Source organism: Lissotriton helveticus, chromosome 9 (genome assembly GCF_964261635.1).
Source record: "Lissotriton helveticus chromosome 9, aLisHel1.1, whole genome shotgun sequence".
Taxonomy (NCBI): domain Eukaryota; kingdom Metazoa; phylum Chordata; class Amphibia; order Caudata; family Salamandridae; genus Lissotriton; species Lissotriton helveticus.
This window is the reverse complement of record NC_136070.1, coordinates 231,696,488-231,721,355: the sequence shown is the minus strand read 5'-3', so window position 1 is coordinate 231,721,355 and position 24,868 is coordinate 231,696,488. Positions and strand designations below refer to the sequence as shown.

General features: G+C 46.7%; 1 protein-coding gene across 3 annotated transcripts in view; it reads left to right on the top strand.

Moving 5' to 3' along the window:
- BMF (Bcl2 modifying factor) overlaps positions 1 to 24,868 on the top strand; it is a 213,395-nt gene that overhangs the window by 92,284 nt on the left and 96,243 nt on the right. The window lies entirely within an intron of this gene.

The window sequence follows — 24,868 nt, the reverse complement described above, 5'->3', positions numbered from 1 at the left end:
GCTGGTAGGGTCCCTAATTGTGCCGCCCTTTCTCTCTTCCTCTCAGCATACACGTCATCCCTACCCCAATACCTACACCACATTCTAAAAGCACACAAGGTATGTAACCATATGGACATGCACAACTCACTGACCTTATTGAAATTACAAGGTTCTGGAGCCCATCACCAAGTGCTAGTAGTCTGAAGCAACACTACTGCTGGATGAACACAAACTAACTCAGACTTAAAAGTCAGAAAATAGAAATCTTGCTTCTGAGTCCTGTCAACTCTCACCTCTACTTTCTGCCAGGCCACATTCCTCCTCGTAAATCCGTCCGCAAGGTTTGGTAGTAATCTTTCATTCACTCCTTGTCTCAACAAAAAGCTAATTTTCTGTTAATGTCTGCTTCAGTGCATCCTTCCTTTTCTCCAAATATCTTGACACATTGTGCTTGTCATTGCAGTGGTTTTACCCTGACTGGACTACCATGAAAGCAAATTTACTGGCCTCCCCAAGAATTTGATTGACAGATTGCAAATAATTAAAAACCATGCAGAAAAGTAAAATTGTGACTGCAAGCGCAAAGGCATCACCCCCACCCTACAATCTCTACATTGACTACCTATCAAAATAAGATGCTGGTTAAAACCTGCATTTTTCAGAAAGCTATCCATGGTTGCACTCTAAGTTACCTGAAGCAACTTTTAGACTCACCACCCACTGTGGAATCTCCTGATTATCCACCCCTCCAAACTAAAAACACTTGACTGAACATCTTTTCTTGTACCAGACACCTGTCTTTACATTCTCTTCCTCAACCAATGAGATCGGAAAAGGGGTTCCTCAAGTTACGAAGGTGTCTAAGGACTCATCTGTACTGTTCCTCCTAGCGCCTGTACTCCTGTGACTTCATACAAACTCTAGTCTGATCCTTCAAAGAGCCACTAGGTCTACTACTTCCACAGCCATTCAGTCTCCCAAGACTGGTTGTGGTTTGCCCAGTCTCATTATCCAGAAATGTCCATCTACTGATATGTTTATCCTCCATCTTGCAGGATTTATTCGTTGTTATGTTGTTCCAGCTGCCAGTATGTTATGTCAGTGTTGTGCTGCCTGTACTAACATGTTAACTCCCACATCAGTCCTTCCCCTAAAAACACTTGAGATGACCCACTCACATTTTGAGTGCTCTACAGGAACTCGAAATAAAAAAAAAATTAAAACCCTTTTTGAATTTGTTCAGATATGAGGCATACCATCGCACAGAGGAATGAACGTTAATACTTTTTGTGGCTGAGGTGTGTAAAGATCAATGTTGTGACATGGTGTGTGTGCTCCAAAAGCATGATTGCGGCATCTACAGAATGTATCAGCATGCTTGTTGTGGTGCTTAGCAGAAGGGGTTCCCAGAGGAGTTAATTAAATGAACTGGGTAGTAGGTTTTTAACTTTGATTTGACATAGTGAGTGAGTATTGAATTGGGATTGTTTTGTGATGGGAGAGAGTGGCAAGAGATGAGCTGCCTTTGATAGGGGCAGCCTCGGAGGTATGTACATCAAGGCAAAATTTGCCTAAAGAATAATAAGAATGCCTTTGACGTTCATGGCGCTAGGGTCATCTGAAAGACTGAAGCCTGAGGGCTTTCTGAAAGATGTCCATGCAGGCTATGAATTCCGAGAATTCATCAATTGAAGATACTTTACCCTTAACTGAACTTAGAAGACAATGCCTTGCCATGTGAGTTCAGACAGGCCATTTCCCTTTGTGGGTGATGTCATCGCCACTGTCACTTGTGTCTGTGTTTGTGTGTGTTTGAATTGATGTATGTAGTTACCTAAAAGGCTTAATTCATCCAGGGTATGCCTGGAGAAGAGTTGCAACTAGGCCCCTCGCAAAGAGTAGGCAACAGAGATTTCAGGTACTGATGTTCTTGGAAGGCAGTACTTGGCTTGATAGTAAGTATGTTTTTGTGGATGGGGTGGGGGGTGAAATGCCGGAAGGGAACAGAAGAGGCTCAAACATAAGTATAAGGAAAGGTATGTAACCAGAAATGTTACTTCTAATCCAATGATTCTTATCACCATTGAGTTAGGATTCTTTGCTTTATAGGAAATGTGCCCTTTCTGTAGGGTCACCCCAGATGTTGTACCTTTTGGTGAGTCCTATATGTTTGCTTCCTTTAGAACTCTGTGCAGTTTACTCGTGCTAACCAGTGACCTCTGCTGGTTCCAGTACACAACCCACAGGTGGGCACTGCACAAAAGTGGCCAATGTGGCATTAGAGGGAGATTATTCCCAGGAGGAGAGGGCTGAGCATGCTGTTGTGCCCCTTAGTTGAGAAGTGGACATAGAAGATAAGCCGGTGGTCTTTGAGAGTGGGAGCTGTCACTTCTTGGAGGTCACCATGAATGGATCCCCTTTCACTGCTCTGTGGGATACCTGTGCCAGCCAGTCAAAGGTGGTGGCCAGGCTGACTTTCCCAGAACAGTACCTGCCTGGACAGATATGTAGGGTAACCCAGGCTCATGGGCAGGACTTATTTTTCCTTATGGCCCTGGTATCGTTAGAATAGGAAGGGTAAAGGCTCAGAGGAAGGTCATTGTCACCCCTCAAATGCCCATTGACTGCTTCCTTGGCATTGAACTTACACTGGTGAGAGAAGAGCTGCTTGGGGTGGTCACCCAGGGTGCCCCAAAAATGTAGATTTATGGAAGTACTGCTCCAAAATGGAGAATACGGAGGCCCACATGGAAAGTAAGTGGTAGGAGGTAGAGGCCATCCGCAGTGGGAAGATGAGTCAGTCAAGGGTTACCTGCTCTGATGTCATAGTTCGCAGATTTTTGTTACCAGTCTGAAGGACTGCCATGAAGCTAATCGTACTCACCTCCACAGAGGGACCATGACTTCTAATTGTAATAGAAATCACAGTAGCCCATACAGAGAGGAAAAGGGTAGTGGGACGAGAGAGAAAACACTGATGCAAAGCTTGTCACAGTTCCTTCCGAACTGCTTCGGGACATCTGCAATGAAACAATAGCAGATTAGAAAAGAAACTTGTAACATTTATATCATATTCAATCCTTTACCTAGTTACCTCAAATAGCAAGTCCTCTAATTCAGCCCTTTTCTTCTCAAAAGCTTAATGCAGTTCTCTCACTGGAAATATAAGAAAACGTATTATTTGTCCTCTTGATAATCCTTGTAGTGTACGTTTTCCTTATGCATAGCTGCCAAGGTTTCAGATTGCTATGAATTACATGTTCATAATTTTAGTGTAATTATGGATGACATTTCAACATTTATGATTGACACTCACGAGCAAAATCAAGCAACGAATTTGAGAAAAACATAAATATGATACATTTCATCCATTGCAGCCTAACAATAAGTAAAGAGGGTTGGATGCCACGTGACATGAGGGGAAGTGGTGAAGCAGACAAGGTAAACAGCTGGGCCCAGGCTGAAAGTACTGTATCTATGACAGCCACAGTCCTCTTTTGACCCTGGGTCTGGCTCAACACTATAGCTGCCTGTGACACACAGACCAGAGCTATTGAGTTAGGCTCTAAAGCTGCTGGGATAAAGGAGCTGCAGCGCTTTGAGCAATTAAGAGCACAATATCACTATTTTCAGAGTGACTGTACTCTGATAAGGACCCTGAGGGAGGATTCTAACTGTAATGAGTTAGTTTTCGTTGAACAGCTGAACCAGCCGAAGGGCGACATGTCGTGGGCGATTGGATTTGTGGGAATAAAGCTACCTTTTTGCACTTACTCTCCTTCGTGGACCTTCCAACTTCATTGCATTTGGTGACAGATTTCCTTCTTCGCCTACCGTTGCACCCTTGCTGTGGTGATTTTTCAGATTTTTTGCCCGGGTTTGACAGTGTTTGTTTTTTCTGCTGGAACTCACTTCATTGCAGAAACCACTCCGGTGCCCACCACCACAGTTAACTCAGTCCCTGGAGTTAGCTTGCAGGATTCATTACCGTAGGTGGGCTGCCATAAATGTTGAAGCTCAGGCTCTGAAATCTTCCCCTGCAAGACCCCATATTATGCCCCCAATTTCCATCCTCCGCTTCCAAAAGCTTCCAGTGCCATATGGAGACCTCCTTACTGATAGGCAGTATGTCTTGCATGAGAATTCCAACTTCCCAAGCACCACCAATCTCCAGATTAGCACTTGTGTACCAGGAAGAAAGCTGCAAGTATTTGAATCTGTGAAGGGAGCCCCTGGTCTCCACCTTAAGAACATCCCAGGCTAGAAGCCCTTGTCCTGTAAAGAGATTCCCCCAGCTTAATATCCCAGCCTTCCTCTAGGGGTGGCTCAATCCATCCAGAAAATACCCTGGAGTACCCTGGGAATTCCAAATTGGGGAGAAATCTGAATAGTAGCTGATACCGAGAGAATGCTTGACTCTATAGCAAAGGTTGAGTGCAGCTTTTAATACTTTCAACCAAACTCTCTTGAAAAACTTTGGGCCCCAAATTTGTATAGGAATCCTGTAGGTCCCAACCCCGAGGTCATTTCTGTTAAAATGTCAGCCGAGGTTGAGCAATGCGGTGTCTCAAGAAGCATCCTACAATTCTATAATTAGAAAGTCATACAATAAGTGTACGCCCAAACTGCTTGTGAAGCGGGAGTGAGAGAAGGACCCACGGACATCTGCAACTGACCTGAGACCCTTATCCTCGTGGACACCGCTGCTCCCGCCGCTGCTCCCGCCACTGCTCGCCGCACCCGCTTCGCGGGTGCCGCTTCGCGGGTGCCGCTTCGCGGGTGCCGCTTCGCGGGTGCAGCGAGGGGCCAGGTCCAAGGGCTGACACCAGAGACAGGAGGCGGAAAGGACGAGGGCGCAACAAAACACGGACTCCAAAGACCAGGAGTCCCTGCATCCGCCCAGGTGCGCACGGCCGCGCCCCCTGGGAGACACGCCCCCCGCCCAACCAAGCTCCAAAAGGCGGAAGCTCTCCATAGCCTGCGGGACGCCCAAACTGCTTGTGAAGCGGGAGTGAGAGAAGGACCCACGGACATCTGCAACTGACCTGAGACCCTTATCCTCGTGGACACCGCTGCTCCCGCCACTGCTCACCGCACCCGCTTCGCGGGTGCCGCTTCGCGGGTTGCAGCGAGGGGCCAGGTCCAAGGGCTGACACCAGAGACAGGAGGCGGAAAGGATGAGGGCGCAACAACACACGGACTCCAAAGACCAGGAGTCCCTGCATCCGCCCAGGTGCGCACGGCCGCGCCCCCTGGGACACACGCCCCCCCGCCCAACCAAGCTCCAAAAGGCGGAAGCTCTCCATAGCCTGCGGGACGCCCAAACTGCTTGTGAAGCGGGAGTGAGAGAAGGACCCACGGACATCTGCAACTGACCTGAGACCCTTATCCTCGTGGACACCGCTGCTCCCGCCACTGCTCGCCGCACCCGCTTCGCGGGTGCCGCTTCGCGGGTTGCAGCGAGGGGCCAGGTCCAAGGGCTGACACCAGAGACAGGAGGCGGAAAGGACGAGGGCGCAACAACACACGGACTCCAAAGACCAGGAGTCCCTGCATCCGCCCAGGTGCGCACGGCCGCGCCCCCTGGGAGACACGCCCCCCGCCCACAACTACCTCTTTTAACACACCACGTGACGCACAGCGGGACGCGTGCGGGACGCCGAGCGAAGCCCGAGCAAAGGGCGGGCAGTCTGTGGCAGTCAGGGGCTGACAGAGGCTGGGCTGGGCCAGGTCCCCAACATTATCTACACCGTCGAAGAAAGGTACTGTGCTACTGCCAGAGGGCAAAACTCGAACTATGTCAACCCGTTCTGGAAAATTGCTTAGAGGTGGGGGTGAAGCAACTGGGCTAAATCCCGTGATAGGAACCATGGATAGGTTTATAACCAGAGTAGCGGCAGTTATGGAAAAAGAGATCGCTATGACGGAGCGTCGCCTTTCTGGGGACCTCCTACCAGCCAGACGATCTTCGCTTGGCTCTGTGGCCAAAGCGCTGTCACCTATTCCGATTATAGCTCCATCCCCACTTAGTATAGAAATGACTGAGCCCCCCCGGATATCCGAAATAGGAGACAGTATAGATAGGCTAGAGATCCTAGCAGCGCAGTTAACACCAGGCGACCTCAGTGCAGAGCGTGTAGAAGTGTGTGTTCTATCTCAGTTTTCCCCTGTTAACATTCAAAAGTCCCCGTCGCCAAACCCTGCCCCCCCTGTGGCTTCCTCTTTGCCTTGTGCGCCCTCTGTGCTTCAGGGTGTTCCCAAACAAGCTAAGAGGAAAAGGGTTTTGAGCGTACGTAAAGGTAGCCACTCCATATTTTGTAAACGCTCTAGGAAGCAAGGGTCTAGGACCAAGGGTGTGACAATAGACAATGGTCAGAGTCTAGAGAGCCTGGGTGGATTGGGAGAGCCTCCTTCTCAAGATAGGGGACTCGATACCAATACCAAGCCATCTGCTACCTTACTCCCAGCTTGTGTGGAGCAAATTTTGGATGCACTTAACCGCTCCCTGACACCGCTAATAGAGCAATTCAAGAGGGTGGAGGCAAGGGTAAATAGTCTTGAGCAATCGACTCTGGACAACTTCTTCTCACTTAAGACCTTGATTAAACACCAGAACAAGAGTAGTGAGGATCCCTTATGTGGCAGATTGGGAAAAGGAGCTGCGGCCGCTCCTGTATCGGCACAGATTCCAGCTTTGCCAATAGTGGCCACCCAAACAACATCAAGTACTGCCCCAACTCCTATCTCTACTGCTCCTCCTGCCTCCAAAACAGGCTTTGTTATCACTGTCCCGCTCATTTCTAAATCAGGTGCTGCTTCAAATTTTACTACAGCGCAAGGGAAGCCCTCCAAGGTCGATAAAGTCCAGAACATAGCAATTAAACCTAAGGACTTTGTGGGTGGGTCTAATTCCAAACCTAAACAAATACCCCCAATTAGTGCAAAACCCAAAGGAGATAGGGCAGCCTTGCCAGCTAAACCTGCCAAAACGCTTGTGATTGAATCTGTTTTAGCTACACCCACCCTGAAGAACTCTTCTCGGAGACCTAATACTGATCTCCCCCCGGAGTGCCATCCTTATGCTACTGTATTGGTCAAGGTTCCACCCTTGAAATACGACCAAATAGAAACCCACCAAGCCCTTAAAAACAAATGTCTCCATTGGCTTAAAACTAACAAACCACTTCCTGCGGGCGTAGATGGATTAATCCTTGGCGTCCGCAGGGTGGTCTGGGTTGGGCGGGGCAAAAAGAATTTGGAGGGAGACTGTGTCATTATTAATTTCCAGGACAGCAGAGTAGTTAGATCAATCTGCACTCAAGACCAAATGGTGGGAGGCCCCGGAATTAGTATAGTTGATCTGACCTATTTCTACCCACAGCCCGATAATCACATCATTTTCAGGCTCAATATGGGGGAAATGAAAAATAGTCAAAGTGGTGGAATAAGTAGTCTGCCTGTCCCTCCTTTCTGCCCTCAAAGCGGGTGGTTGGGTCATAATTATGGCCCTATGAACTATCAATCAATCAATCAAAGAAATTTATAGAGCGCACTACTTACCCGGAGGGTCTCAAGGCGCTTGGGGGGGCTTGACTCAAATCAACGGGAGACCTAGATAGGGGGGAACCGGGCGAGTCTCCGCAAGGTACTGTAATGTTATCTATTTCTTCCTCCCCCGGAGACATCCAACCAACCCCACTTGTCACTTCTGACTTTGTGGGGGACTTAGGTTCTATTGATGTTGGGGGACCATTGCCATGTGCGGACGCCCTGTCTCCAGGCCTAGAAATAGGTTCCATATGCTTTCCAGCTGTGACGGACCAGTTCTTGAAGGTCTTCAGCTGGAACGTTGCTGGAATAGCCAGAAAGCTGGCATTGCCCGACTGGAATGCATTAGTGGAAGAGTATTCCATATGCATTTTTCAAGAGACATGGAGCAGGGAACCTGTGCATAGGGTGGGGTACTCTGCCTACGCCATTCCAGCTGTCTCCCCAGATTCAGGTAGGGGGCGACCCTCTGGGGGTCTCCTCATCTGGGTAGCCTCAACCCTGAATTGCACGGTAGTGGAATTGAAGACTAATAGCCCAGATCTGCTTAATATCATACTGAAGGATGCCAGGGGATGTGTCGTTTTGAACATATTTAATGTTTACGCTAGAGGCACTAAGGGAGGGAGGCAATCCCCCACAATTGCATTGTTGGAGGATCTGTTGGGGGCAACTCGATATTAAGCCAACACCTTAATTGCAGGTGATGTTAATTGCACCTTCGAGCCTTTGGGCTCGGATGTTACTCTGGAACAGGATGAGGAGGATGGTAGGAGGGGGATACCAGTCCTAGAACTTCCCCCGATTAAAAAGTGGTCTGAGGTGGTATTGCAGTTAAATGCCCTTTGTATGGAATATGGTTTGAGGGCTCTTAACGGAAGGACTAGCTCGGATAAAGGGGGTTCACACACTTATAACAGACCTAACCACACATCAAGAATTGATTATATCTTACTTGATGTGTCCTTATGGAATTCAGTTAAGGACATGGAAATAGTCCCCACAGTCGAAAGCGACCACAATCTGCTGTCCCTTACTCTAACCGCCTGGTGGTCTGTTAGTGGTGGGGGTCCCATATCTAGACCCATAGTCGACCTTGGTGACTCGGAGGTAACCCCTTGCGGTAGGCGCCTGAAGTGGTCGAAACTTCTTTTGTCTTCCGAAAAACTTGAGGCCGTGTCCCAATTGTTGGTCTTAGCCCAACATAACTTAGGCATAGTTGAAGGGGGCCGGGGGGAGGTATGCGAAGTATTTTGCGACCTAACCGAGGCCTTGACAAACCTGTTCACTGTGCACCAAAGAAACTCGGGACCAAAAGAAAGGCCCATTAAAAGAGACGGGTGGTACACCAGTAACTGCAGGGAGGCGAAAAAAAACCTTGTTGAGGCAGTAAAAGCAAAATCCCCAGTTGGAATAAGGGAGGCGAGGAAGGCCTACTCTAAGGCAATTCAGACAGCAAAGAAGGAATGGGAGGAGAAATTCTGGGCAGATTTGTTGGCTGCTAGTAAAGGTAAAGATGCCAGGGAGTTTTGGAAATTGATTGGCTCCCGTAGAAGACCTGATGATACCCTGAGGACTTGTACTATTCCACCCCAGAGCTGGACTCATCATTTTGGGGCTCTATATTCAGCAATTGAAGGTCCCCTAAACGACCCAGCTGTCTTCCCCTTTTCTATGGAACCAAACGCCCTTACCCTATTTACACCACGGGAGGTTGAGAAGGCCATCAAGACTGTGGTCCCTTTGAAAGCTGCAGGCCCGGATGGGCTCCCAGGGGACTTACTACGGGCCTATCCATCTGACTGGGGTCCCATGATCTCGGCCCTCTTGAATGCCATCCTGGAGGGTGGCCCGATCCCAGAGTCATGGAGGGGGGCAGTGGTGGTTCCCATTTATAACAAGCATTGAAAATGCAATAGGTCTCGCAATAGAAGAGTTTGACCTTTTTCGTTTTGCAAATGGATGAGTGGCGTTGCGTGGATGAGTGGCGTTGCGTGGATGAGTGGCGTTGCGTGGATGAGTGGCGTTGCGTGGATGAGTGGCGTTGCGTGGATGAGTGGCGTTGCGTGGATGAGTGGCGTTGCGTGGATGAGTGGCGTTGCGTGGATGAGTGGCGTATGTGAGTGGCGTTGCGTGTGTGAGTGGCGTTGCGTGTGTGAGTGCCGTTGCGTGTGTGAGTGGCGTTGCGTGTGTGAGTGGCGTTGCGTGTGTGAGTGGCGTTGCGTCGATGAGTGGCGTTGCGTCGATGAGTGGCGTTGCATGTGTGAGTGGCGTTGCGTGTGTGAGTGGCGTTGCGTGTGTGAGTGGCGTTGCGTGTGTGAGTGGCGTTGCGTGTGTGAGTGGCGTTGCGTGTGTGAGTGGGGTTGCGTGGATGAGTTGCGTGTGTGAGTGGCGTTGCGTGTGTGAGTGGCGTTGCGTGTGTGAGTGGCATTGGGTGTGTGACTGTGCTGCCTGTGGCGAGTGCAAACTACAATCAATTGGCACAGATTAAAATAATATTTTTAAAACATGAGTTTATTATGCCAGTTTCAAAACAACTAGTAGTTTCACTTAACCTGCATTAACAGTAGCACTTGGAATATAGGTATTTAAACTCTTTGATGTCGCACATACGGCATTGAGTTGGGAGATCAACAGCTGAGCTGTACATTTTCAGTTTTGCGTGTAATTGTGTTATATCTAGGGAGACGGACGGACGTGAAAGTGATCGGGGGAGGAGGGGGGTGGGGAGCACGTGAGTGGTGTATGTATGTGCCTAAGCGAGGTGCTTGGGAGAGCGAAGCTGTCCAGGACTCAGGGAGGGGGAAAAGGGAGGGGTTATGGCAAGCAGGGGGCCTGATTATGGCCACAGCTTGAAGTCTTTGAAGTCTCCGCATGCTGGCAAATGGTGATGAGGCAGAGAGTCTTTGCTTCAGAGTTGTACTTCTGGATTGCTTTACTTAGGGAGGAGCCAGACAAGCATGAGGGCCTTTGAAAGTCGGTAGTATAGACGGTATGTGAATGGCGACTTTGGGTGATGTTATCATACATGGTTCATGGCCCTGCACTGCAGAGCCGGCATAGCGGAAACGCTTTATTATTTACTGTCAACGAGAACTGAAGGCGAGGGTGCTAGGCAAAATGCAAATCTGGCGGGCGAGACAGTGCAGTGGCCCGAAGATGGGGGGTTGGGTAGTGTGGGGTAAACAAGAGCCACCCAGCAGCACGTGAGCGGGAGGCACCACTTGTAGGGGGTGGATGTGAAGAGGACTCGTCCCTGTGCACGCGAAAGTGAAAGCAGCGGCCGCATCAAAAGTGTGCAAATTTAAAATACAAACTGCAACGAAGTAGAGCATCAAAAAGAACCCGCTGTAGACTTACTGCAATTTGAGAGATGCTGTCGCGTGAAGGGACAAACTGAGTGTGTTACTGCAGTAGAAAGTGAAGAAAGGCAAACCAAGATGAAAAAAAAGTTAAAACAAGAATAAGACCAAAAGAGACAAGACGGAGGGAAGGCAGAGAAGGGGAGGGGGGAGGAGAAATGTGACACGGCGGGCAGGGGAGGGGGCGGAGCAGGGAGAGGGTGTGAAAGCAGCAGGGGCCTGGAGTGCGGCTGAGGGAACTGAAGAAATGCGACACGGCAGGCAGGGGAGGGGTCGGAGCGGGGGTGTGGGAGGAGTGCGCCTGAGGGAAAATACATGCAAGGCAGGCGGCTGGGGGCATGTGCACGCGCTTTTAAGCTCAATGCGCATGCGCATTGAGCTTGAATTTCACGGGCACTGCAAGGAATCGCCACGATTCCTTGCAAGTTGGTTAAAGACTGTTTAAGCCCCCATAGTCTCGCAAGCTCGATGCGCATGCGCATCGACAGGCGAGACCTAAAAAGGGCAGTAGAGTCATACCAGGAAACTATAGGCCAATAAGCCTGATTGACTCTTCACAAAAAGTAGCAGGAAAAGTGATCCTGGGGAGAATTTTACATTGGGTGGATGAGAATCAAGTCCTATCGGACTTCCAAGCAGGCTTTCGCTCAGGCACAGGGACTATTGAGCAAGTCTTTCGGCTAACACTTTTGCATTGGAAGATCGTGGAATTGGGCAAGGGCAGTCTTTATTTGGCCTTTATTGATCTGAAGACTGCCTTCGACCTAGTTCCCAGGGAGGAACTTTGGAGGGTTCTACATGGTCTGGGCTTGCCCCCGTATATCCTCCACCTCCTTATCAAACTCCATACCAACAATTTTGCCCAGGTGCGTTGGGGGAGAAATGGGGACACAACAGACAGAATCCCGGTTTGTAGGGGTGTCAGACAGGGTTGCGTGCTAGCTCCCACACTCTTTTCTCTATATGTAAATGGTGTGGTGGAGTATCTGCTTCAGGAACCTGCGGACGCACCCTGTCCTGGGGGGCGAACGGATCCCAACATTGTTGTTTGCGGACGACACCCTCCTCATTTCTAAAACCCCACAGGGGCTCCAGAAACTGTTGACCCGTTTTCAGGATTTTTGTGTTGCTAGAGGGTTGGTGATAAGTGTAGAAAAAACAAAATATTTGATACTACGCCCACCTAAGAAATTGGGTTGCCCTCCAACTTTGAACTCGGTCCCTCTGGAGAAAGTATCCGAATTCGATTACTTGGGCTTACGTTTGAACGACAAGATGAACTGGTCTTCCCACATCCACAAGATGGTCCTTTGTCACAAAAGGGTGGGGGTGCCCTATTAAAGGAATATTATACATCTTCCAGATCCTCAGTGGCGCCCGCAGTTGAGATCTACAGGGCAAAGGGGGTTACCTCTGCCCTGTATGGTGCGAAGCTATAGGGGTATTCTAATGTGGACTTAATATCCAAGGCGGAAAATAAATTCCTAAAGGACCTTTTAGCCCTCCCTACGAGCACTCCTACAGTTCCGGTGCTTTTGGACTTGGGCTGTAAAAGCATTAAAGACCAGGCCCGTCTTCGCCCGTTGCTCTTATGGTCCCGCATATGGAGGGTTTCGGAACTAAAATCCTATGCCAAATGCCTATCAGAAGTAATGGACATGGGGGGCTGGAACAAAATTAAGTGGCTAAGGGATACAAAAAATCTTTTGGGGGAATTGGGCCTGGGCCATTGTTGGTCTACAAAATCTGCTCCCCCAAAGGAGGTCCTCAAAAAACTTTATTGGGACTGGGTTTTTTGCCAGCAGAGCACGAACCCCAACCACTGCAATTCTACAACGGCGTTCCTCAGAATAAAGGATGTGGCACTATACGAACCTTATATGGACTTTATCACCATGCCACTGGATAGGACACTCTATTTTAAGTTCAGAGTTGGCACTCTTCCGATAGGAGCAACTGTATCAAAGTGGAGGTCCCACGCTCATCTGTCCCCCTTTTGTGCGTGTTGCCCAGCCAGGCTAGAGACAGTGGCTCATCTGCTGTTCGAGTGTCCGGACTATATATACCCAAGGAGATTCTGGTTGAAATCCCTTTTTTTACGCCTTGGAACACGTTCACATTCGGTGGCCTTTCGGATTTTACAGACTGACACTTCCCCCCCTTATAATTTGTGGCGTCTCCAAATTTCTAAAATGTTGTTGGTTGATCCGTTCCAAAAGATTGTCCATATCTGTTTCATTCTTTTTTAGCTAATTTAACTTAGGGGTTCCCCTAAAGTTTTATCTTTTTAAAATGTATGACATATTTCTACTTTTGAAACGTTGTTTTTATACATGATTGTGATGCTTGTAAGATATCTTGTATATCGAATAAAGCTTTCAACAACAACAACAATAAGTGTGACATCCAGCAATGCCAGTCCCCCTTTCTTCAACTTCCTCCTCAATTTCATCACGGAGGCTGAAATCTTAGAGCATTTGAAATGGGTCAAGAACGGGAAGACTGCGGGGCCAGATGCCATCCCTTTGGAGTTGTGTAAGATACTAAAGGATGTGGTAGTACCGATCTGGGGGAAACTGTTCAGCTCCATTTATATGGAGAATGCCCAGATCCTGCAGTCATCATGGAGGGAAGCTATGTTAGTGCTGATATTAAAACACACTAAAGATCCTAGGAAGGCAGATTTGTGTTAGCCGATTTCTCCCTTAATTGCCAACTACAAGGTTTTTTTCTAGCATTCTGGCCGGTAGGTTGGCCAAGTTAGCTCACCAGTTAATCCATCCTGACCAGAAAGGGTTTGTCCTTAAGCGCCAGATCCACCAACTTACTCAGCAACTAATTGGTTGCATCGACCTGGCCATGCTCAGTCACTCCCTTTGGCCGTCGCCACAATAGATGCTGCCAAGGCCTTTGACTGGGTTTGCTGGGGGTAGCTGTGGGAGGACTTGACAGTACTAGGTTTTAGCCCATGTTTCAACTCGACCCTTAAGAGATTAAATGCAAACTTGTCAGCAAAAATTCTATTTAATGGCGCTCTAATGAAAAGCTTTGGGATTACTTGGTGCACGAAGCAGGGGTGCTCTCTCTCCCTCCTCCTGTTTGATATTTATATCAAACCATTTGCTCAGATACTCAGGAGAGAATATCAAGTAATCCAAATTTCCTCGCTGCAATTTAGGAACAAGATTGCTCTGTATGCTAATGATCTCATTAATATATACCTCTGACCCTGTTCAGAGCATCCCCAGGGTAGAAATATTAGCGAAGGAGTTTGGGCGTTGTCAGTATACTCCGTGAGTACAGTTAAGTTGGAGATTATGTGCTGGAATATTACCAACCGGAAAAGGGAGGTATCTGAGTTGAAATATTTGGGCATCTCAGTAGTACCCTTGCTGGGGGCGGTTCTAGCCTATAATTTAGAGAAGGTGGCAAAGGAAATAAATCTGCTACTTATCAGGTGGAGGAACTTGCCACTGACAATCTTTGGCCGGGTAAACCTGAATAAAATGTCGATTCACCTTAAGTTGACAAATCTCTTTAACAGTACACCACTTACATTCCCTAAAAAAGACAAAGCAAAAATACAGGGGGAAATAACAAGCTTTATTTGGTCTACTGGGAGAGCCAGACTCTCTTGGAAGGAACCCAAAGAATTAGTGATGGATTAGTTTAGGGAAATATAAGTTGTTATTTTGAGGGGTGGACATGTGAGGATATGCTCCTGTGTGCTTTTAATGCTGGGTGGTAGTGAGTTCTAGAGCTTAGGGGCTTGCTCTGAGAAAGCAGTGCCTCCTACAGATGTCTTATGGTAAGGTGGCATGGTGATAAGTGGTGCAATCCTGGAGCGCATTGTTCAGTTTGGTTTGTATTTCCTGAATTTAACTTGTAGGTATAGTGGTTATTTTCCTTGGAAGGATCTGTGGACAATGCAGAGTGCCTTGAACATTGCCCTTCTAGCTATAGGTAGCCTGTGTGTGATTGCAGGACTGGTGACATGAGTTCTCCTGGGTGAAGGCCGAGAAGAAGGCTTACAGTAGCATTTTAGACAAGTTGTAATTTGCATTTAATGAATGCACCAAGGTATAGGCTGTGAGCATAGTCAAGCTTGCAGATTACAATCATGAGTATGGTTTGCAGTTTATGTTGGTATACAGCTATGGGAAGATGCGGCGTAGTGTTTAAGTTGTATAGAAGGCACTCTGTGATATTGTTAGCATGAGGTGTCAAGGATAGGTCTGAATCCATGGTTACTCTTGGGTTTCTAACTTCTCTTGATGTTGTCAGAGAGGCTTAAACTTCCTTAGGCCACATGGCAGTAGGCTGGTAGTTTACCATTGTCTGCATGTCATAATCTCAGTCTATGCTATGCTGAGCTTTAGATGGTTATTCATCCTTCATGTGTTTATGGTGCAAAGGCAGTCCTTGAGTTGTGAACTGTAGAGGTCTTCGGGCTATCCATTTTACAAGTAATCTGCATAGTTGTAACAGGTGAGGTTGTACGATTTAATCAGATTTGGTAAGGGGGTTAGGTATATGTTGAATAATAGAGGGGATATAATGGACCCCTAACGAATGCTACAGTGTTGTGTGTGTGAAGGTGATGTGAGAGGGGGTAGGGTACTACACTTTGTCTGTGAGATAAGAAGCCATCCATTTTAAACCATTCTCACGGATTCCAATGTTGTGAAATCTTTGCAGAAGTGTGTGGTGGTACACAGTGTCAAATGTAGCTGATAAATCCAGAACTAATAAGGCAGGTACTCCGTTGTTGTCCACTGTGAGTTTTAGATCATCCCAGATGGATAACAGCTGACTCCATGCTTCTGCCTGGTCTGAAACCCGACTGTTGGTCTGATAGTAAGCCATAATGGTAGATAAAGTTAGAGAGTTGAGTGAACACTGCTTTCTCCCAATTTTTTTCTACGAATGGTCCAGTTACATAAAATATGCCCTACTATTACCTGCCAAATTGAGAGTGACAACCTCTGATGCATCCCATTTGTTCACCATTGCACAAGAAGTCAGGAATCTCTAGGACAGGCAGTCTACCTAATGCCACAGGTGCCCGAAAGACAGCCACCCATAGCCTGGCAACAGCACAGCTCAAAACAGATGTCGCAACGGAAAAAACGTTTGACCCCTACCAAAGATCAGCTGCAGTGGGAGCAGTTGAGGGTGGTGCAGGAGCTGAACGATGTCAATCCCTGGACATTGGCCACCAAATTGTCGATTCTCCCCAAAGACTCCATTGACTCGGGTTCCACCACAGGCTCCTGCAGTACATGTATCCTGGCGTGTAAGTCGCTACCATATCTGTTGACACAGACGTGGCTGAATCCCCAGGGGTGCTGGTCAGCAGTGGGTGGCACATGGCAGGGGGAAGAGCTTTATGTAGCTTCATGGTACTTCCCGCCCGGGCTTGCAGACACTAGGTCTTGAGTCTCTGGCTGAATGGATCACAAGGGTTCTGGAGGCACTCCTGGTAGCGGGTGGAGACTTAAACCTGACCCACCATAGTACACTTGACCCGGTGACCCGAGGAAGTGAGCCCTCTAAAGAGGATACCTGACTTTGCACATTCCTGATAGCCATAGGTTTGACTGATCCCTGGTGAGTTCTGCATCCAGGTGTGCGACGGTATTTGTTTGCTGCCAAAGGCAAGCGATGATAGTGGCTGAAATAGCCAAGGCTTTTGCAGACCTACTGAGATGGCTGTACTCCTCACAAACGGACTTGGAACTGGCACAAGACCTGAACCAGTTCCTCCACGGTATCCCTGTCCCATTACTAGAGGGGGTGGCCTCTAGGTCCCAGAATGGGAGACATCCAGGAGGACGAGATAGCCGAAGTCCTGATGCAATTGAAATAGGAGAAAGCACTGGCCTGAAAGGGCAACCCCTGATTTCTTCAAATATGTCCGACGCCATGTGGTTAAACCAATCCGGGATATGATAAGCAATGCCCTATCATCAGGGGAACTCCCCGTGACCTTAAACAGGTGAACACAGTACTAATCCACAAACCAGGGATATGTTATACGATGCCCAATCATCAAGGAAACTCCCCCTTGACATTCGACGGATGAAAATTGTCCTAATCTACAAACCATGGAAACCCCTTTGTACAGGCCAATCCCTCTCTGTAACCTAGAGGTGAGAATACTTGGTACGGTATTGGCGACCCAGCTGATGCAGGTAATCCACACAATTATTGCATTGGTCCAATATGTATTTATTCCCTACAGATTGACCAGGCATAACCTATGGCACCTATTTGGGTGCCTGGAGCATGAGGGGCACATATGAGAGCCTAGAATGACCCTACATGCTGGCACTTTTAGAGCCAATGGGCTATGCCCTATCCTTTCGTGGCTGAGTGCGACTTCTCTACACCCAGCTCACTGCGCAGGTCCAAGTAAATGGCATGCTGTGAGACAAGTTTGTTCTGGGAAGGGGATGAGACAGGGTTGCCCCCTATCTCCTCTTCTCTTTGTGATAGCACTGGAATCAATGGACACCTGGATCTTAGGGGGCGCGCTTGTCAGAGGGCTGCACTTGGACCCTGACTTGGAGGATGTGGTCTCGTTGTAGGCAGATGACATGCTCTGGGGACTCGCGGAAATGGAGGACTCTATTGATGGGATCCTTGAGATCTTTGCGTCTTTGTTCGGGTTTCTGGTTTATGCATCAATTGGGGAAAATTGTGCCTCTTCCCGCTGGCGGGATGGCGACCACAACAAGGTAATTCTCCGTGTTATGGGATTTAACTTGGTGGCTCACTGAACTAATGCATCCACTGGAGGGGCCTGTGTTCGACCTCATGGTCACAGGTTCAAATCCCGGCGTGTCCACTCAGCCTTTTATCCATTTGAGGTAGATAAAATGAGTACCATTGAGTTGGGTAACAATATAAATCTGTTATTTCAGCGCCAAGATGCCCTGTTGCTGGGGTGAACGTGTGCTTTACAAATACACGTTATGTTATGTTGATTGCATGATACTGTTGCAGATTATGAGGTGGTAAATGTAAAATCGCATGCGACTTTACCCCTACCCGGGCCCAGTATGATGCAATTTGTAATCAGGCCCTAGGAGAGAATAGCTTTCATTCTGCCACTAGGTGGCAGAGGTTCGCAATGGTTGATACCAGCAGAGGGACTTAAAAACGTAAAGTACCTGAGTTACCACAAGTGACTAACTTTTCCTTGTCTTGCAAGCCTGATCGATAATGGGGTCCCAGATATAATTTCTTAAAAACGTGCATAATTCTTGAACTTTTTTAAATCTTCTTTTATATTTGGGGAATGCCCGAACACTGCCTTCTCAAGTTGAGCACTTTTAGTTTTAATCTTCTCTCTTGTTAATTTGCTGGCAGCAAACAAATAGATAAATCCCAGGGGAACATTGTGAAAGAACTGGTTTGTACAGTAATATGACTCCTTTCATCGCCGACGAGCATGGTCAGCTTTATGTCTTGTTCTGGGCGGCATGTCTACAGACTATGATTGCATAAAAAAGCCCCCCCTTGTTCATTTTCGCTCCAGGCAACAGCATGTGCTGTGCCAGACCACTAAGTGTTGTTTGCGAGACAGGCATGGATATGGCTTTCTGGGACAGTCGCGTGTCAGCCTGGTTCTACGTGCGTGCGTGCGTGCGCGCGTGCGAAGGAGCCATCATAACAAAGCCTGCCGGGAAGGCTCTCAGTGTTAATAATTTGCAGAACTCCCTTGCGGTGTCAACTCTGAACTGAGTTTACTGAAACTGGAAACTTCGAGCTCGGTTAACAATTTAAATATGAATCACACAATCAAATCCAAAAACCTTTATTGCTACCCGGTTTTGTCCTTCTTCGAAGAACTTACATAGGTGGTTTTATCCTTGGAAATACTTGCAATTAAATCTTCTCAAAATTATCGTGTATAACAAATGATTTAGGAAAGTGAATTGCATCCACCAATTTTTCTAGTGTGGTTCGTGCAACTTTTGGACGCTTTAAGGTTTTCTGCCAACCATTTATGTGTGTCGCAATGCACTGTGGGAATACAGTGATGCTGGAGAGAGCAAGTAGGAAAGGGTACCATTGGGATCCTTTTCCTTTCCTTTTGTATATGTAAACAAGCATTGGCATAGCCAACAGGTCTCGCCTATGGGACCTTATAAGTGTTTAAGCAGATCTATTGGCTTTGCTAATGTTTAAGCCAAAAGTGAAACTACAGTTTGTGAAAGGACTAGAAATCAGTGATGAAGGGCTGAGGAAAGACAGCGAAAGTTAAAGAAGAGCACTGAGTGAACAGCAGAGGAAAGCAGGTAAAAATTGGGGAAGAAGGGCTCAGGTAAAACAACTAGGCTCTGAGACTGCTTACAAATGGAATACAACTGCAAAATGACACGACTGGAGTAACTCCGTAAGCAGGCAAAGTCACCAACGTTGAAAGCATCCTGCGTAAGAGCACGCCACCCATCTGCAAACCGCTTTGACGTATAGTCGGATAGAAAGCAACAAGCAGTCCGTCTTTATGTCACTGATGGAAGATTTTGAAAGGAGTGCACAGTGGAGGTAAAAAAAATTCACACACGAGTGCCTCAGAGGCTGACACAGCACTACAAACGATTTTGAAAGTTTTTTGCTGCACTTTTTTTGGAACTGGGCAGACTGAGTCATGAGTTAACCCTGGTGTGAATACCAATCCGAAAACGTGGCAAAAGCACGACAATATGGGCAACACAGCATTAATGGTATTTGGGGGTGCTCGCGTCGCTACCTCTCACCCACTGCAGGGCTCCTCTTGACCTTAGAAGTTGAGCAGTGACAAGATAAGCCTGAGGATCCCCAACCCCTTTGATCACCCCTGCCTAACACACTGCGAGACGGCAGTGGACTCGAGGCACTTACCACTATGCGCACCCCAGCCAGCTACAGCAGCTTGGGGCTGATGAGTGGGGACACCAGATAGAGCAGCAGCACGAAGGCCACGGTGAAGGCAGCTGCCAACAGCAGCATGGCGGGAGTGGGCACCTCTGGGCCACTGGTAGGCAGATAGCACTCACGGCCGGTTGTTTACCCCCACCCCCTCAACATGCAGGGAGCTGCGCGTGTGTCCCAGCTGCAGAAGAAGAGTGCTGGGGCAAAGCAGGAATAAAAGCATCTGTCCCAGCTGTAGCAGAAGAGCGCTCGGGCAAAGCAGGAATAAAAGAAAACAAGTATCGTTAAATAAAAAACCATTATTAGTTAAACGTAACCCAAGAGTAAACGGGAGGAAGAGGGCTGGTAAAGCAAAACGAGGAACGTGCCCTGAGCCTCGGAATCCACCCGGTGTGATGGTACTCTTTCCACCTCTGTGTGTGCGAGCACCAGTGGCAGAGAAAAGCAAGGGGCGCTTCCAGCAAATTCACGATGAACAATGAACAGCCCAACTCTGGGGAGTTTGCTTTTGGATGGGGGAAGGGGAGGGTGGGGCTGCTAGAATTTCTAATCACGAGCCAGCGTTTCCCGTAAACAAAGCTACCAGGCAACACACCCTCCTACGTCACGCCAAACCAAGATGGCGTTGGCCTGTCCAGATGGGCCATCCTAAAACTGGACAAGGCGGTCACTTAAAAGCCCGATTTTCAATCACGCGCCAGCGTTTAACATAAACAATGACACGAGCCAATTGAAAACAAGGCTTAAAGTCCCTTCCGAATCTGTATCGATTCCAAAAGGTCCTTGCAGAGCGACATCGTATGCGCGCTACAACGCCAGGCGAGACCTAAAAATTAGTTTGTGTAAGAAAAGGCAGTTGTCCTTGGGACCACTGCATCTTCTTAAACAAACATGAGAAAAAAATAAACTTTTTAAATGCATCCCATTTTCCTGCGTCATTTAAAAAAAATCACAGATGTGGTGGTCTGCTGACCTCAGCAGGTCTCCACCACCCTTTTGATGGAGTTGACTCCTAATGGGTCGCAAATTGTGAGCTATCTCATTAATATTCATCAGGTAGGTCGATTTGCTACCCACTTGGAATCGCTAAATGAAACTATATGAGTTTCATACATTAGGAACAGCGAGCAGCATCCTTGAGTACTTTTCGTCCCACCTAAGAGAGCAGCTCTTATCTCCCTCTTCTACGAGAGAGTTCCACTAACTCAAACGTTCAGGGAAGCATCAGACAACAGCACCATTCGTCACTCATGTGCAAGATTATTCTATTGCCACCTGTAGCATTCTCCTTTCTTCCTGAAAGAGATAGTGTTGGCTTTCTCTAGGGCCTACAGACTAGTAGCTTACATGTAGCTTAGCTCAACAATGCACCTGTTGCTGTTACTGAGCACCATACATGCACAGCCACACATACCAGTACACAAGGTGGGCCTACATTCCACCCCCACCCCAAGTCGGGTCCAACCCATTCAGAACTGGTCATAGGTTTCACATTCTCAAATGCAGAGAGAAATCACACTTGGCGCTCACCTATATCTATATGATGCTCCAGACACTCCCTCAGTGCTCGAATTAAGAATTTGTTTGACTCTCTTTACTTGTTGTAGTAATCCCATTCGCCCACTAAATGTCTACAGGCCCACCACTCTGCTAGCCAAACTTATCCCCTCAGCTCTGTGAATCCCAGACCTGCACACATCCATACTACAACTCCAAAAGTAACCCCATGTCCAATTTAAAATCAGACAGGTTCCAAAACAAAGGAATTCACAACAAACCCCCTAATAGTAATATTTTCTTAGCTATTTACTCTTTACTCTGGGTGTCTCTCCCAACAACACCAGGGCTATATAGGTATTCACTCTGTTTTGGGGACAAACATGCAACCTTTTGGGATCTACCAGTCGGCGTTCTTGAGCCGCTTGGCCGCTGCACAGTCCTTTGTCCCACATTCTGGGCCTTATTTAGAGCTTAGCAAACAGGTATGCCATCACGTTTCCCGTCCTCCTTATTACATGTACCACTGTATGTAATGCACTTGGAGTACACCCTGGCAACACCATCACAATGTGTTTCCCATTCTGTCTCTCAATCAGACTGACTCTGCAAAACAGGGTAGATGAGCAACAGATCGAAAACTTTTCAGATTTTGAAGAAAATAAATAGTTAGAGCATGATACAATATTTCTAATTCTATTTCTGGGTTTACTGCAGCCAGGGTCGCTGCAATCAGATTTCTTTTCGGCAGTTTTCAGTGATCAGTACCTTACTGATTAAAGGAAAATTGAACGTGCGAGTCTGCCACTCCCTTATTGTATTTAAATCAAAATTATTATACATCTTTTCGAGCATGAAGATATCCATAATATTGCAACTGCATGTTTACAGTAGACTTCAATGTATTATTATCAAGAAAATCAATGTTGTGTCTTCTTACATTTCTGCTGCTGTTTTTCAAATTACCATTAGGTGGCCCTGAAATGCTGTAAACTGGTGGTGCTTAAATGTGGCTCTATTTTCGTAGATGCAATGCCTTCTTAAGATCAAGAGGAATGACGAATCCAAAAGGTTCCTGTGGGTGGGCCAAACACAGAAAGGGAGGAACACCACAAATAAGAGCATGGCAAATGAGATTGACATGATAGTCGTCCAATCTTGAGCAATGATTAGGCTCTCTGGTTTATGGTATACAATGCCGCCTTTGTGAGAAATTTTGAACTGTCTATAGCAAGCCCACAGAATGAAGGAGTGTTTCTCTTGCTTTCTCTAAGCATCATTAAGTTGTATCGCATTCTCCTTAACAATTTTGTAGAGAACTATGAGTGCCATAGTGTAATTATCCCTTCCACCTCCAATACTCAAAACTCATCTATGTAGTCAACATATAATACGGTTTTCAAATTGAAGACACATTTAAATAACTCGTACTGTATTTTGGATGTTCTTTAACAGGTATCCGCTTCCCTCTTGGAACCCCTATCCCTCAATTGGGTTATTTACACTTTTACTGTAATATACAATACCAAGCACTCATAATGTACCGGCAAACCAGGCCCGTATTACAATCGATATTGTAGTAGTTCACTTCCTTACTGTATCTTTCCTGTAACTGTATCTCACCTTCTTACAGTCTGAGTGCTGCTTCCTCAGTCTACCTCTCTTTAGGTCGAAGTCTGCCAGATAGCGCTGCTGTCTGGTTGCTAAATTCTTATCGGGGACCTGTCGATAGCCGACCAGGAAAATAACACTTAGCATTGCTTTCCTGTGACTTCTTGTTTTATCACTTGCTTTCTATTCAATGGTTTTGTTTGTTTTAGCCCGCCCATCCTGTATTTGTACCTCCCGTGGAGTTTAACTTGTTTTCCATCTCTCTGATTGTGTTTATCCATTCACAAGTGTATGTTTTTTGGGAAAAAAAATTCTTTGTCAAAAAGCATTTCATGGCATTGCATGTGTTTCATCTATTCTGTGTTTCCCCACTTCTACCAATACCTTTCTTTTTATAATGTTATAAAAATTTCATTTTTCACAACTTTGTGTTTTCAGCTACTCTTACTTACACATTGACTGGTAAACCGCTTCCCCCTTCGAGTAGCTCTCCTGTGAAGTTTTACTCCATGTTGCTCTGCCTATTGTTAGTACATTCCATCCCCCTTGACATTGCTCTGTCTCAGTGTGCTTCTCTCCCACTGCCCTCCATGTTGCTTCCCCCACCCACACCCTTTGTGTTGCTTCCACCCTGACCGCTACTGCTTCCACATCCTCTGTGTTGCTTCCCCACCTGTGTATTCTTTTTTCCCCCCACTTGCTCATTTTACCTCTTTTCTTTACCAATCCAATTCTGATCACTGAACAAAAGAAAAAACGTGTTTGCGTCATTTTGTAGGCACGTAAATACTTGGTGCACTTACCTACAAAATGACACAGCTGGCTGTGCAGGCTATTTTCTGTTTATTATCCATGTTGCACAGCATCAGGGATGCTATGCAGTATGGCTAAAACCATTGGCACAGCCATTAGGTGCCAAAGACACAACCTATTGGCTTTGCCAATGCTTGTTAGTTAAACCAGTGCTTGTTAGTTAAATGAAATCATAAATAATGTAACTAAATATATCTCGATCTTTCATCTATCTATATCCATTTTCAACCTATCACTTTGAAATTGCTCATAAAACCCTCATACATGTTGAACATGATCATTATGTAGTATTATTTAGTTGAAATAAAATTGAAGTCCTGTTCCTTCTCAGTCCGAGAGTTAACCAGCCACAGTACCACTGCCATCGAGTTTGTTCTTGGTTGGGCCATAAACATTACAATGGAAAGGCATTATTCAATGTATTCAAATCTGTAAAAGTCTTCTTAGTCCTCTATCTGAAAGTCCTCCAACATTAATATTCAGAGTTATTTTTTAAGAAGTCATTCTGCACTATGTCAGTAGAGATTAAGGTTAGAAGAACTTTATTTATGTTTTAGTTTTACATGCCACTAGGGGCCATATGTATCAACAAACTCTTTTGCGATTCCTAAATAGCGATTTTTAAGGATTCGCTATTTAGAAATCGCAAAATGGTACGTATGTAGGGAATTGTTTCTTTTTAGCGATTCCTTAACATTCCTAAATTGCGATTAGCAAATTGCTAATCGCAAATTTCCCAATCATTTCTATGGGCCAGGAGGCCCATAGGAATGAAGGGGAAATTTGCGATTAGCAATTTGCTAATTGCAAATTGTGAATATTTTCAAGGGTGCAGGGGTGTCTCAAGAACACCCTGCTGCACCCCTGAAAATGACATGTGTGGGCATATGGCGCACATACATGCCCTAAGGGCATGTATGAACGTCATATGGCACCTTTGGATTTAAAAAAAATTGCTTTTGTAAAAGAATTCGCAACTTACCACCAACTAGAAGTTGGTGGTAATTTGCAAATCCGTATGGGCATTTTTGAATTAATTTTTCTTTGATACATTGCATTTAAGGAATCGCAAAATTTGCGATTCCTTAAGTGCAATCGCAAAATAAGGAATGGCACATTTTGCGATTCCTTAT